A 15,000-nucleotide genomic window follows, 5' to 3' on the forward strand; every position below is an offset into this window, starting at 1 on the left:
TTCAGGAGCGCTGTTTTGTGTTTATCTGGGAATTCTCAGATATTCTACGTGTATATATATATATATATATATAAATAAAACACACACACACACACACACACACACGTAGAATATCTGAGAATTCCCAGATAAACCCAAAACAAAATAGCGCTCCTGAAAGAGTATAGTATTAGAGCTCCAGTGTGTATGTATGTGTGTGTGTGTGTGTATATATGTATGTATATATATATATATATATATATATAGCCATTATGAATACATATGTTCAATATGTATTCATAACCAATTTATATTAATACAATTTTTACCTCTGCGATTACCTTGTATCTAAGCCTCTGCAGACTTGCATTTTAGACAATCAGTTCTGACTCTCAAATAACTCCACATGAACTAACAGTGTATAACTGTGAAAAACTGTCAATACAATGCCTGAGATAAGAGACGGCATTCAACGGCTTAGAAAATTAGTTTATGAGCCTACCTAGGTATTCTTTATTGAAAGCTAAACCAAGAACTAAGCAACATTTGATGATACAAGTAAAGTGGCTACACACCACTGCTGCATACACTCCGGTGGACACCCGCTCTTGTTCTACAGCACACTGCCACTATTAGTGATTCTCTCATTCCTGACATGGTATGTACTTTATGATTTAGCTCAACAGTTCCTGTTGTATATATTCAAACTCAATTGGTCTACATCTTGCACCCAGCATTAATCTTATACATTTACAGTCTTAGCCGCAATTTAGGTATTAGGGATAAAATAAGGTGTGTGCAGTTCTTCTGATCAGCTTTTTAAATTGTCACTGCTATGGGATAAATTGAGATGTTTTTTTCTTCGCTTTTTTCCTTTTCCTAATTTGACACTTCTGTTGACACTTTTGTCGTGTAACACAATGTATTGTTGTCCACTTGTATCTGACAATGTATGTGCACTGTATATATTATTTGTTACACTATTGCTTTACATGTTATTTGAATATGTTATTTTGTTTACTGTAAATTTGGCTGGCAACCATTTTGGCGTTATTGCACCGGTGGAGGGTCTAATAGAGTATAAATGTTTGCTTTTCACTGTATGCATGTTGGTCTGATGAAGGGGTGTATTCCCTGAAACGTCACTGAATAAAAAACTTGCTGCCACATTTTACAAGCCCAGTGAGAGAGAGTGTGTGTATGTATATATTATATATATATATATATATATATATATATATATATATATATATATATATATATATATATATATTACACATTTTGTTTTAATAAAATGTATTTGTTATATTTTACTCCCACTGAAAAACGTTTTTTTTCCCTCCCCCATGAAGTGACGTATCAACACCTTATCACGGCACAATCCTATATGGCTAGCACGGCAATTGGAGGTTAAACTGTCACTTCATGGGGAAAAAACATTTTTTTTGTTTTGCAGTGGGCCGCCAGAGTTGGTATTTTAGCACAATGAGCTACAAAATAAAAAGGTACCTTTTAACATACATTTTATTCACAAACTTCATGAATTAATGTCCATTTTATTCAATGTACTGGTGAAGCCTAGTGTTTCAAAAATGCTAGCATTTACAGTCACTTAATGTTTATAGTCCAAGCATAGCAAATTTTAGATTTTAACTAATACTTCCATCTTTGTAGTAGTTGGCCTATATTTGCTATCATTATTTGGAAACATACATATGGTGTATTCCTAAAACCAGAACAAAACAATGAACCTATTATTATTTAGCTAAACTAGGTTTTGTAGAAATGCTTCTAAAGAAAACTGCAAAAAAAAAAAAAAAAAATGTTATGCTTACCCGATAAATCCCTTTATTTCATGGTGGTGAAAATACCCGAGTATTGACATGGGGGATTGAATTCATGCCACTAGGGGGAGGCAAAGAACCCCAGACAAAAGTTTTTAAACTCTCCCACCTCCCTATATAGCTAAGTTTATCGTACAGCTGAGCAAAGTACAAGGTGAACAGAAAGGTAGGAAAGGCAAAGCAGGGTAAGAAGAGAAGCGAATAAATACTGCGATTAAAAAATGTCAATTGAACCGGCAGGGTCTCGTGGACTCTCACCGCCATGAAAGAAAGGAATTTTTCAGGTTACCATAAATTGTTTTCTTTCATAATGTGGTGAGCGCCACAAGCCTTGACGTGTGGGATCTAATACCCAATACTCTTTGCTCTGAATACATCATTTAAGCATATACCGTATATAAAAAAATATATTCTTAAATTAACAATGGTCTAGCTGTTTTTTGTTGTTGTTTTTTTTAAACTATATTTCAAATTAATATGTGTTATTACATACAATAATGTGTGGGGGAAAAGTACACCCTTTTCTATGGTTTTATGTATCAGTATACAAGAACAATCATTTGGTCCTTAGCAGGTCTTAGAATTACGTAAATACAACCTCAGATGAACAACACAACATATTACACTGTGTCATGATTTATTTAACAAAAATAAAGCTCTTCTTTACAACGTTGCTTCAGTTCATTGAGGTTTGCGGGCATTTATTTATGCACAGCTCTCTTAAGGTCCTGCCACAGCATTTCATTCGAAGAAAAGTTCACTTCAACCCAACAAGTGCAGTAAAACAGACCTTTATTGCTTCATGGTCCCAAGTTCAAAAAACAAAGTTTCAGACCTCTCACAGATCCTGTGAGAGGTCTGAAACGTTATTTTTTTTTTAACTTGGGACCATGAAGCAATAAAGGTCTGTTTTACTGCACTTGTTGGGTTGAAGTGAACTTTTCTTTGAATGAAATGCTATGGCAGGACCTTAAGAGAGCTGTGCATAAATGAATGCCCGCAAACCTCAATGAACTGAAGCAACGTTGTAAAGAAGAGCTTTATTTTTGTTAAATAAATCATGACACAGTGGGTTGAAGTGAACTTTTCTTCATTTATCTGCACTGAGGGGTTGGCTGACCCTTTACCCCGTGCCCCTTGTTGGTTGCTGTTCCCTACCTTGCCTGTACAGCATTTCAATTGGGTTGAGGTCCAGACTTTGATTCGGCCTTTAAAAAAAACCTTGATTCTTTTCTTTTTCAGCCTTTCTGTACTAGATTTACTGGTGTGCTTGGGATCATTGTCCTGTTGCATGACTCAATATTGGCCAAGCTTTAGTTATCAGACAGATTGGCCTCACATTTGACTCTAAAATACTTTGATATACAGAGGAGTTTCATGGTGGACTCAATGACTGCAAGGTGCCCAGATCCTTTAGCTGCAAAATAAGCCCAAACCATCACCCCATCCACCGCCGTGCTTCAGGTATGAGATGTTTGTGCCGATATGCTCTGTTTTTGCCAAACTGGCAATTACGGAGAAACATTTGCAATTTCTCTGATGGTCTCACCTTGGGGTGAATTTGCTGGGAGATCCACACCTGGGGAAGATTGGCAACTGTCTTGAATGTTTTCCACTTGTGAATAATCTCACTGTAGAAGGGTGGACTTTAAATTGTTTGGAAATTACTTTATAAACCTTTCCAGATTGACTGGCAGCAACAATTGCTTCTCTAAGATCATTGCTGATGTCTTCCCTCCTTGGCATTGTGTTAACACACACCTCATTGCTCCAGATCAGCAAACTGCTAAAACTTTGGCTATTACAGTGGTGGTCACACTTGCTGATGATCAATTAATCAAGGGCATTTGTTAAGCAGCACCTGTCAGCTACTTAGCCTCTTAATTCCTATAGAAGCAGTAAGGGTGTACTTAGTTTTTTCACACGACTTCTACATTTTGGCTTTATTTTTGTTAACCCTTTAACGCCGTTACGGCATTGTATTCCATCCAAATTTTTTCTGGCCTTTAGCGCCGATGAACGGCTTGGCTTTTCTGAAGCCACTGGCGCTTCTCTGATGGGATCGTGCTCTGGGGGCGTGTCTAGCATCAAAGGGACGCCCCCCTGACGCGATCCCATCATTGAAATCTCGCGCACGATTTCAAATTGTTTACATCAAAACAGTTGTTCCGATGTAGACACTTTAACCCCAGAAGGAAAGGGTTAAATAAATCACGACACGGTGCAATGTCAAGTGTTGTTGTTCATCTGAGGTTGTATTTACCTAATTTTAAGACCTGCTAAGGACCAGATGATTGTTATGTCCTAATATATATATATATATATATATATATATATATATATATATATATATATATATATATATATATATATATATATATTCTTTATTTATAAAGCGCAAAACAAATTCTGCAGCATTGTCCATGGGTACAAAAACAGACGTACATCGATGATACAATATTTTTAAGAGACAGGAAAAAATTAAAGGGACAGTCAACCATAGAATTGTTATTGTTTTAAAAGATAGATAATCCCTTTATTACTCATTCCCCAGTTTTGCATAACCAACACAGTTATATTAATGTACTTTTTACCTTTGTGATTACCTTGTATCTAGGAACCTTCTTCCAGCCCCCTGATCACATGACTGTGACTGTTTATTATCTATTGTCTTAAATTTAGCATTGTATTGTGCTAGATCTTAAATAACTTTCTGTGCCTGAACACAGTGTTATCTATATAGCCCACGTGTACTTTCTGTCTCTTTGTGTTGAAAAGAGATTTAAAAAGCATGTGATAAGAGGCAGCCCTCAAAGGCTTAAAAATTAGCATATGAGCCTACCTAGGTTTAGTTTAAACAAAGAATACCAACAGAAAAAAGCAAATTTGATGATAAAAGTAAATTCGAAAGTCAATTAAAATTAAAAGTCCTATCTGAATAATGAAAGTTTAATTTATACTTGACTGTCCCTTTAAATCAAACAAATACAGGAAGAATTAAATGGACAGCCCTATTCCCGTGGAAACTTACAATCTAGAACAGCGAGAAACAGGAGGTGGGGACTGCAAAAACAGAATGATGTTAGTGTGGATTTAGAAAAGGGCAATTACCTAGCAATCTCAGTATTTATTCCAGTAAAGAGATCTTAAAAAAAAAAAAAAAAAAAAAAAGGGAGATGGAAACACTGCATATAATACTGCAAGAACAGGTTAATTAAGCAACCATGCAGACAAGTACCAAACTGTTACTTTTTTTTTTTTTTTTTTTTAATGAGTGTGTATTATGTCATAAATAATATAATCCACAGCCATTCAAATGTTTTTTCTTTGCTATGCATAACAAAGATTCAAGCTTTCCCAAATGGCTTAAAGTGAAAGTAAACTTAGTGGTTATGCTATGCACATTTACACAATGAATAGAAAAACAATAGGACTTTCATTCATCGTTTTTCTTTTAACAATAATTAAATACCTTAATAGCCGCATCTAAAGTCTTCTTTTTTTTTTAGTTCAAATTCAACCCGTTGTTCATCCCGCAATTAACTTCCTGGTCACGTTTTCCTCACCCTCCAATTGACTTTCTGACCGATCGGCGGCCGCTGAGCTACGTCATACCGGGCTGTAACCTATTGCGCATGCGCGGAGTCTAATCTACACTGGAATTTCTCCGTCGCGCATTCACAATTCGCACAGTTAACAGTCTATTGCTGCCAAGGTAGTCCGCATTTCAGAATGCTGCCTGATAAACATCGCATGCGCATTTTGTTCTGGATCGGCGATTCGCGCATGCGCAATCGTAGCTTTAATCGTGAACGCGCATTAACAAATACGTATAGAGCGGGTGTGAACGCTCTATACGTAATGTATAGAAAATCCAGGAAGAGGAGGGTGGGAGGAGCGACAGAGATAACGGTAGGGAAATAAAAGATAAAAATATAAACACTATTAATGAAAAAAAAAAAAAAAAAACATAGCGAAACGGTAATATTAGTGATAAATATTAGATAGATATGTGGAAGGTGTGAAAAATTTACTTTCACTTTAAACAGTATTCTGAAAATGGCCTGGTAAGGGTCCACAACCCTATTTTTAGAGTATTGCGCATATCCAATTAACTTATTTGGGAAAGTTTCAGCCCCAGTGATGTATACACACACATTTACTAAACAAAATAAATATCTGGCTCCTAAGTTTTTAGGTTGGCTCCTAGACTTAGAAGACATTCCTTGACTCCTGCCTTACCTTCTCTGCATATCACTGAAGTTCAGGAAAGGGGAGGAAAGTGAAGACAGAGGAATGCAGTAAATATTTACTTTGAGATAGAATGGAACAGTGACAACTACAGGTAGAAATAATATGTGCAAGCACAAATTTTATTTTAACTGGCACTACTCAGTTCTTTCTGCAGACACAGTGCATTTTCTGTGATGATATCGCAGCATGTTCTGCCTTAGGGAGCAAAGGATGTTGAAAAAAAGTATAATGATGACCAAGCAGGAGGAGGCTGGGGCATGTCCCTGAGACACCTGTGGAGGGCTTGTGACTAAAATTCCATAGGGAAATAGTGCGTCACTACACAGTTCCCCTTTATTTAAAAAGATCACTGATGAAGAGGGGTAAATAGGTCTCTCATAGGCCTGAGAATCCTTTTCCACATAGAATCTGGAGCAGACAATCTTCACCTACTCCTGGAAGGCAAATAACAAAACTGGGCTATACAGGGAGGTGATAGGCTTCAAAGATTTTTGTTGTCTGGGGTTCTTTGCCTCCTCCCAGTGATGGGAATTCAAATCCACACGTCAAGGCTCGTGGACTCTCACCACAGAATGAAAGAAAGTGCAATCTTATTTTTTAGTACTAAATTAATATTTGTTATTTTTTTTTTGTCTGTTCAAAAATGGTGTATAATACGTATGGGTGCACTTAACAAGAGAGAAGATAATTATGGTAAAACCAAGAGTGAGCAAAAATGTCAAAATTGCCTGCATCAGTTGAGAATGAAAACTGGGAAAAAACATAATTTATGCTTACCTGATAAATTCCTTTCTCCTGTAGTGTAGTCAGTCCACGGGTCATCATTACTTATGGGATATTAACTCCTCCCCAACAGGAAGTGCAAGAGGATCACCCAAGCAGAGCTGCTATATAGCTCCTCCCCTCTACGTCACACCCAGTCATTCGACCGAGAACCAAACGAGAAAGGAGAAACTATAGGGTGCAGTGGTGACTGGAGTATAATTAAAAAATTTAGACCTGCCTTAAAAAACAGGACGGGCCGTGGACTGACTACACTACAGGAGAAAGGAATTTATCAGGTAAGCATAAATTATGTTTTCTCCTGTTAAGTGTAGTCAGTCCACGGGTCATCATTACTTATGGGATACCAATACCAAAGCTAAGTACACGGATGACGGGAGGGACAGGCAGGATCTCTATACGGAAGGAACCACTGCCTGAAGAACCTTTCTCCCAAAAACAGCCTCCGAAGAAGCAAAAGTGTCAAATTTGTAAAATTTGGAAAAAGTATGAAGAGAAGACCAAGTTGCAGCCTTGCAAATCTGTTCAACAGAGGCCTCGTTCTTAAAGGCCCAAGTGGAAGCCACAGCTCTAGTAGAATGAGCTGTAATCCTTTCAGGAGGTTGCTGTCCAGCAGTCTCATAGGCTAAGCGTATTATGCTACGAAGCCAAAAGGATAGAGAGGTAGCAGATGCTTTTTGACCTCTCCTCTGTCCAGAATAAACGACAAACAGGGAAGAAGTTTGTCGAAAATCTTTAGTTGCCTGTAAATAAAATTTCAGGGCACGGACTACATCTAGATTGTGCAGAAGTCGTTCCTTCTTTGAAGAAGGGTTAGGACACAATGATGGAACAACAATCTCTTGATTGATATTCTTGTTAGTGACTACCTTAGGTAAGAACCCAGGTTTAGTACGCAGAACTACCTTATCTGAATGAAAAATCAGATACGGAGAATCACAATGTAAGGCTGATAATTCAGAGACTCTACGAGCCGAGGAAATAGCCATTAAAAACAGAACTTTCCAAGATAACAGCTTGATATCAATGGAGTGAAGGGGTTCAAACGGAACACCCTGTAAAACGTTAAGAACTAAGTTTAAGCTCCACGGCGGAGCAACAGATTTAAACACAGGCTTAATCCTGGCCAAAGCCTGACAAAAAGCCTGAACGTCTGGAACTTCTGACAGACGCTTGTGTAAAAGGATGGACAGAGCTGAGATCTGTCCCTTTAACGAACTAGCAGATAAACCCTTTTCTAAACCTTCTTGTAGAAAAGACAATATCCTAGGAATCCTAACCTTACTCCATGAGTAACCCTTGGATTCGCACCAGTGTAAGTATTTACGCCATATCTTATGGTAAATTTTCCTGGTAACAGGTTTCCTAGCCTGTATTAAGGTATCAATTACTGGCTCCGAAAATCCACGCTTTGATAAAATCAAGCGTTCAATTTCCATGCAGTCAGCTTCAGAGAAATTAGATTTTGATGTTTGAAAGGACCCTGAATTAGAAGGTCCTGTCTCAGAGGCAGAGACCAAGGTGGACAGGATGACATGTCCACTAGATCTGCATACCAGGTCCTGCGTGGCCACGCAGGCGCTATTAGAATCACTGATGCTTTCTCCTGTTTGACCCTGGCAATCAAACGAGGAAGCATCGGGAAGGGTGGAAACACATAAGCCATCCTGAAGGTCCAAGGTGCTGTCAAGGCATCTATCAGGACCGCTCCCGGGTCCCTGGACCTGGACCCGTAACGAGGAAGCTTGGCGTTCCGGCGAGACGCCATGAGATCCATATCTGGTTTGCCCCAACGTCGAAGTATTTGGGCAAAGACCTCCGGATGAAGTTCCCACTCCCCCGGATGAAAAGTCTGGCGACTTAGGAAATCCGCCTCCCAGTTGTCCACTCCTGGGATGTGGATCGCTGACAGGTGGCAAGAGTGAGACTCTGCCCAGCGAATTATCTTTGATACTTCCATCATCGCTAAGGAACTTCTTGTCCCTCCCTGATGGTTGATGTAAGCCACAGTCGTGATGTTGTCCGACTGAAACCTGATAAACCTCAGAGTTGCTAACTGAGGCCAAGCCAGAAGGGCATTGAGAACTGCTCTCAATTCCAGAATGTTTATTGGAAGGAGACTCTCCTCTTGAGTCCATGATCCCTGAGCCTTCAGGGAATTCCAGACAGCGCCCCAACCTAGTAGGCTGGCGTCTGTAGTTACAATTGTCCAGTCTGGCCTGCTGAAGGGCATCCCCCTGGACAGATGTGGCCGAGAAAGCCACCATAGAAGAGAATCTCTGGTCTGATCCAGATTCAGCGTAGGGGACAAATCTGAGTAATCCCCATTCCACTGACTTAGCATGCACAATTGCAGCGGTCTGAGGTGCAGGCGTGCAAAAGGAACTATGTCCATTGCCGCTACCATTAAGCCGATTACCTCCATGCATTGAGCCACTGACGGGTGTTGAATGGAATGAAGGGCACAGCAAGCATTTAGAAGCTTTGTTAACCTGTCCTCTGTCAGGTAAATTTTCATTTCTACAGAATCTATAAGAGTCCCCAAGAAGGGAACTCTTGTGAGTGGTAAGAGAGAACTCTTCTCCTCGTTTACTTTCCACCCATGCGATCTTAGAAATGCCAGTACTAACTCTGTATGAGACTTGGCAGTTTGAAAGCTTGACGCTTGTATCAGAATGTCGTCTAGGTACGGAGCTACCGAAATTCCTCGCGGTCTTAGTACCGCCAGAAGAGAGCCCAGAACCTTTGTAAAGATTCTTGGAGCCGTAGCCAACCCGAAGGGAAGAGCTACAAACTGGTAATGCTTGTCTAGGAAGGCAAACCTTAGATACCGGTAATGTTCTCTGTGAATCGGAATGTGAAGGTAAGCATCCTTTAAATCCACTGTGGTCATGTACTGACCTCTTTGGATCATGGGTAAGATTGTCCGAATAGTTTCCATCTTGAATGATGGAACTCTTAGGAATTTGTTTAAATCCAATATTGGTCTGAAGGTTCCCTCTTTTTTGGGAACCACAAACAGATTTGAGTAAAACCCTTGTCCGTGTTCCGACCGCGGAACTGGATGGATCACTCCCATTAGTAAAAGGTCTTGTACACAGCGTAGAAACGCCTCTTTCTTTATCTGGTTTGTTGACAACCTTGAAAGGTGAAATCTCCCTTGTGGAGGAGAAGCTTTGAAGTCCAGAAGATATCCCTGAGATATGATCTCCAACGCCCAGGGATCCTGGATATCTCTTGCCCAAGCCTGGGCGAAGAGAGAGAGTCTGCCCCCCACTAGATCCGTTACCGGATCGGGGGCCCTCACTTCATGCTGTCTTAGGGGCAGCAGCAGGCTTTCTGGCCTGCTTGCCCTTGTTCCAGGCCTGGTTAGGTTTCCAGCCTTGTCTGTAGCGAGCAACAGCTCCTTCCTGTTTTGGAGCAGAGGAAGTTGAAGCTGCTCCTGCCTTGAAGTTACGAAAGGCATGAAAATTAGACTGTCTAGCCCTGGGTTTGGCTCTGTCTTGAGGCAGGGCATGGCCTTTACCTCCCGTAATATCAGCGATAATTTCTTTCAAACCGGGCCTGAATAAAGTCTGCCCCTTGAAAGGTATGTTAAGCAGTTTCGATTTAGAAGTTACATCAGCTGACCAGGATTTTAGCCACAGCGCTCTGCGTGCCTGAATGGCGAATCCAGAATTCTTAGCCGTAAGTTTAGTTAAATGTACTACGGCATCAGAAATAAATGAATTAGCTAGCTTAAGGGTTTTAAGCTTAAGTGAAATCTCATCTAATGTCGCTGAGTCAAGGGTCTCTTCCAGAGACTCAAACCAAAATGCTGCCGCAGCCGTGACAGGCGCAATGCATGCAAGGGGTTGTAATATAAAACCTTGTTGAACAAACATTTTCTTAAGGTAACCCTCTAACTTTTTATCCATTGGATCTGAAAAGGCACAGCTATCCTCCACCGGGATAGTGGTACGCTTAGCTAAAGTAGAAACTGCTCCCTCCACCTTAGGGACCGTTTGCCATAAGTCCTGTGTGGTGGCGTCTATTGGAAACATTTTTCTGAATATAGGAGGGGGTGAGAAAGGCACACCGGGTCTGTCCCACTCCTTAGTAATAATTTCAGTAAGTCTCTTAGGTATAGGAAAAACGTCAGTACTTGTCGGTACCGCAAAATATTTATCCAACCTACACATTTTCTCTGGGATTGCAACTGTGCTACAATCATTCAGAGCCGCTAACACCTCCCCTAGCAATACACGGAGGTTTTCCAGCTTAAACTTAAAATTTGAAATGTCTGAATCCAATTTATTTGGATCAGATCCGTCACCCGCAGAATGAAGCTTTCCGACCTCATGCACTGCAAATTGTGACGCAGTATCAGACATGGCCCTAGCATTATCAGTATACTCTGTTCTCATCCCAGAGTGATCTCGTTTACCTCTAAGTTCTGGCAATTTAGACAAAACTTCAGTCATAACATTAGCCATGTCTTGTAAAGTGATTTGTAATAGCCGCCCTGATGTACTTGGTGTTACAATATCACGCACCTCCCGAGCGGGAGATGCAGGTACTGACACGTGAGGCAAGTTAGTCGGCATAACTTCCCCCTCGTTGTCTGGTGAATGTTGCTTAACATGTACAGATTGACTTTTATTTAAAGTAGCATCAATGCAATTAGTACATAAATTTCTATTGGGCTCCACCTTGGCTTTTGAACATATTGCACAAAGAGATTCCTCTGTGTCAGACATGTTTAAACAAACTAGCAATTAGACTAGCAAGCTTGGAAATACTTTTCAACTAAATTTACAAGCAATATGTAAAAACGTTACTGTGCCTTTAAGAAGCACACAAAAAAAACTGACACAGTTGAATAACAATGAACCGGATTAGTTATAGAAACCAAATTTAGCAAAGGATTGCACTCATTAGCAATGGATGATTAACCCTTAATATCAGAAAAAAACGTATAACAATTGACAATATAAGCGTTTTTATCACAGTCAAGCACAGTCTCACAGGTCTGCTGTGAGTGATTACCTCCCTCAAAACAAGTTTTGAAGACCCCTGAGCTCTGTGGAGACGTCCTGGATCATGCAGGGAGAAAAAGACAGACTGTGACTGAATTTCTGATGCGTAGTAAAAGCGCCAAAATAGGCCCCTCCCACTCACACTACAACAGTGAGGGAAGCTCAGTAAACTGTTTTAATTTAAAACAAAACGACAGCCATGTGGAAAATAAAGCCCAAAACAATTTTCACCAAGTACCTCAGATAATTAAACGATTTAACATGCCAGTAAACGTTTAAAATCTAATATATGAAATGTCATTAACAAGCCTGCTGCTAGTCGCTCACACTGCAAGTTAGGCTAAAAGTTATATGCATACAGTATTTTCCCAGTGAAGTGCCATTCCCCAGAAATACTTAAGTGTAAACATATATACATATCAGCCTGATACCAGTTACTACTACTGCATTTAAGGCTGTACTTACATTATATCGGTATTAGCAGTATTTTCACAGTCAATTCCATTCCTTAGAAAATAATATACTGCAACATACCTCTTTGCAGGTGAACCTGCCCGCTGTCCCCTGATCTGAAGTTACCTTACTCCTCAGAATGGCCGAGAACAGCAAACGGATCTTAGTTACGTCCGCTAAGATCATATACAAAAACTCAGGTAGATTCTTCTTCAAATTCTGCCTGAGAAGGAAACAACACACTCCGGTGTCGTTTAAAATAACAAACTTTTGAAGATATAAAAAACTAAGTTTAATCACCACAGTCCTCTCACACATCCTATCTATTAGTTGGGTGCAAGAGAATGACTGGGTGTGACGTAGAGGGGAGGAGCTATATAGCAGCTCTGCTTGGGTGATCCTCTTGCACTTCCTGTTGGGGAGGAGTTAATATCCCATAAGTAATGATGACCCGTGGACTGACTACACTTAACAGGAGAAACCTTTGTCCTTAAGCAATTCATTTATGTTTGTTGTTTTTTTTTTTTAGGGGGGGTTGCATGAAAAGGTTAATGAGACTAAAAATAAGTTTATGTCTGTGCACAACTGGTACTGCTCTCTCTGGTCTGTAAGAAAAACAACTCACACCTATATTTTAGTTTAGATTAGAGCATGTTACTTTAGCACTAGCAACCCTGCTGTATGTATGTTTATTTTAATCTTCACAAAGGGGTTAAAAAAAATGGTTAAAACAAAACCTGTTTGCAAGGGTTAAAACACACACACTTGGAAGGTTGTTGCTGCTAAAAATGTGAGCATGTACTTATTACACTATAAATGTTCCTTTAACCCCTTAATGACCGGACCATTTTTCAATTTTCTTACCCTTAAGGACAAGGGCTATTTTTACATTTCTACACTGTTTGTGTTTAGCTGTAATTTTCCTCTTACTCAGTTACTGTACCCACACATATTATATACCGTTTTTCTCGTCATTAAATGGACTTTCTAAATATACCATTATTTTCATCATCTTATAATTTACTATAAATTTTTTTATAAAATATGTGGAAAAAAAAAAAAACACACTTTTTCTAACTTTGACCCCCAAAATCTGTTACACATCTACAACCACCAAAAAACACCCATGCTAAATTGTTTCTAAATTTTGCCCTGAGTTTAGAAATACCCAATGTTTACATGTTCTTTGCTTTTTTTTTGCAAGTTATAGGGCAATAAATACAAGTAGCACTTTGCTATTTCCAAACCACTTTTTTTCAAAATTAGCGCTAGTTACATTGGAACACTGATATCTGTCAGGAATACCTGAATATCCCTTGACATGTATATAATTTTTTTAGAAGACATCCCAAAGTATTGATCTAGGCCCATTTTTGTATATTTCATGCCACCATTTAACCGCCAAATGCGATCAAATAAAAAAAAAAAATGTTCACTTTTTCACACATTTTGTCACAAACTTTAGGTTTCCCACTGAAATTATTTACAAAAAGCTTCAGCAATTATGGCACAAATGGTTGTAAATGCTTCTCTGGAATCCCCTTTGTTCAGAATTAGCAGACTTATATGGCTTTGGGGTTGCTTTTTAATCATTAGAAGGCCGCTAAATGCCGCTGCGCACCTCACGTGTTTTATGCCCAGCAGTGAAGGGGTTAATTAGGGAGCATGTAGGGTTAATTTTAGCTTTAGTGTAGTAGACAACCCCAAGTATTGATCTAGGCCCATTTTGGTATATTTACTGCCACCATTTCACCGCCAAATGCGAGCAAATAAAAAAAAAAAAACCTTTAAATTTTTCACAATTTTAGGTTTCTCACTGAAATTATTTACAAACAGCTTGTGCAATTATGGCACAAATTGTTGTAAAAGCTTCTCTGGGATCCACTTTGTTTAGAAATAGCAGACATATGGCTTTGGCGTTGCGTTTTGGTAATTAGAAGGCCGCTAAATGCTGCTGCGCACCACACGTGAATTATGCCCAGCAGTGAAGGAGTTAATTAGGTAGCTTGTAGGGTGCTGGCAGGGTTAATTTTAGCTTTAGTGTAGAGATCAGTCTCCCACCTGACACATCCCACATCCTGATCCCTCCCAAACAGCTCTCTTCCCTCCCCCACCCCACAATTGTCCCTGCCATCTTAAGTACTGGCAGAAAGTCTGCTAGTACTAAATAAAAGGAGTTTTTTTTAAAAAAAAAAGATTTATTCAGCTGTAATGGAGCTCTGCCTTAGCCCCCAACCTCCCTGATTCCCAACCAAACAGCTCTATAACCCTCCCTGCTACTCAATTGCCGCCATCTTGGGTACTGGCAGCTGTCTGCCAGTACCCAGTTTGCCCCCCAAAACAATATTTTCAAACATTTCTGTAGTGTAGCAGCCCCCCCTTAATACCCCCATCCCCCCTCCTCCCAGATCCTTTTATATTTAATTTTTTTTTTTAAACGTTTTTAACTTTTTTTTTACTTTTTTTCATTGGTGTCAGAGGCTAATGCGAGCGCGCCCGTGCATACGCACGCGCGCCCCCGCAGGCCCCCTGCACGCTCCCGGCGTGCACATTGCAGTTACAGGAACTGGATGCCGGGTAGCGATGGGCCGCCGCCTTGCTACGCTCCCACCTGGACAACGGCACCATCGCTACCGGTGCAGAGAGGGCCACAGAGTGGCTCTCTCTGC

General features: G+C 39.9%; 1 protein-coding gene across 1 annotated transcript in view; it reads right to left on the reverse strand.

Moving 5' to 3' along the window:
• Positions 1 to 15,000, reverse strand: part of CLPX (caseinolytic mitochondrial matrix peptidase chaperone subunit X) — a 191,365-nt gene that overhangs the window by 159,419 nt on the left and 16,946 nt on the right. The window lies entirely within an intron of this gene.

The sequence above is a fragment of the Bombina bombina genome, chromosome 6 (assembly GCF_027579735.1).
Source record: "Bombina bombina isolate aBomBom1 chromosome 6, aBomBom1.pri, whole genome shotgun sequence".
Lineage (NCBI taxonomy): Eukaryota > Metazoa > Chordata > Amphibia > Anura > Bombinatoridae > Bombina > Bombina bombina.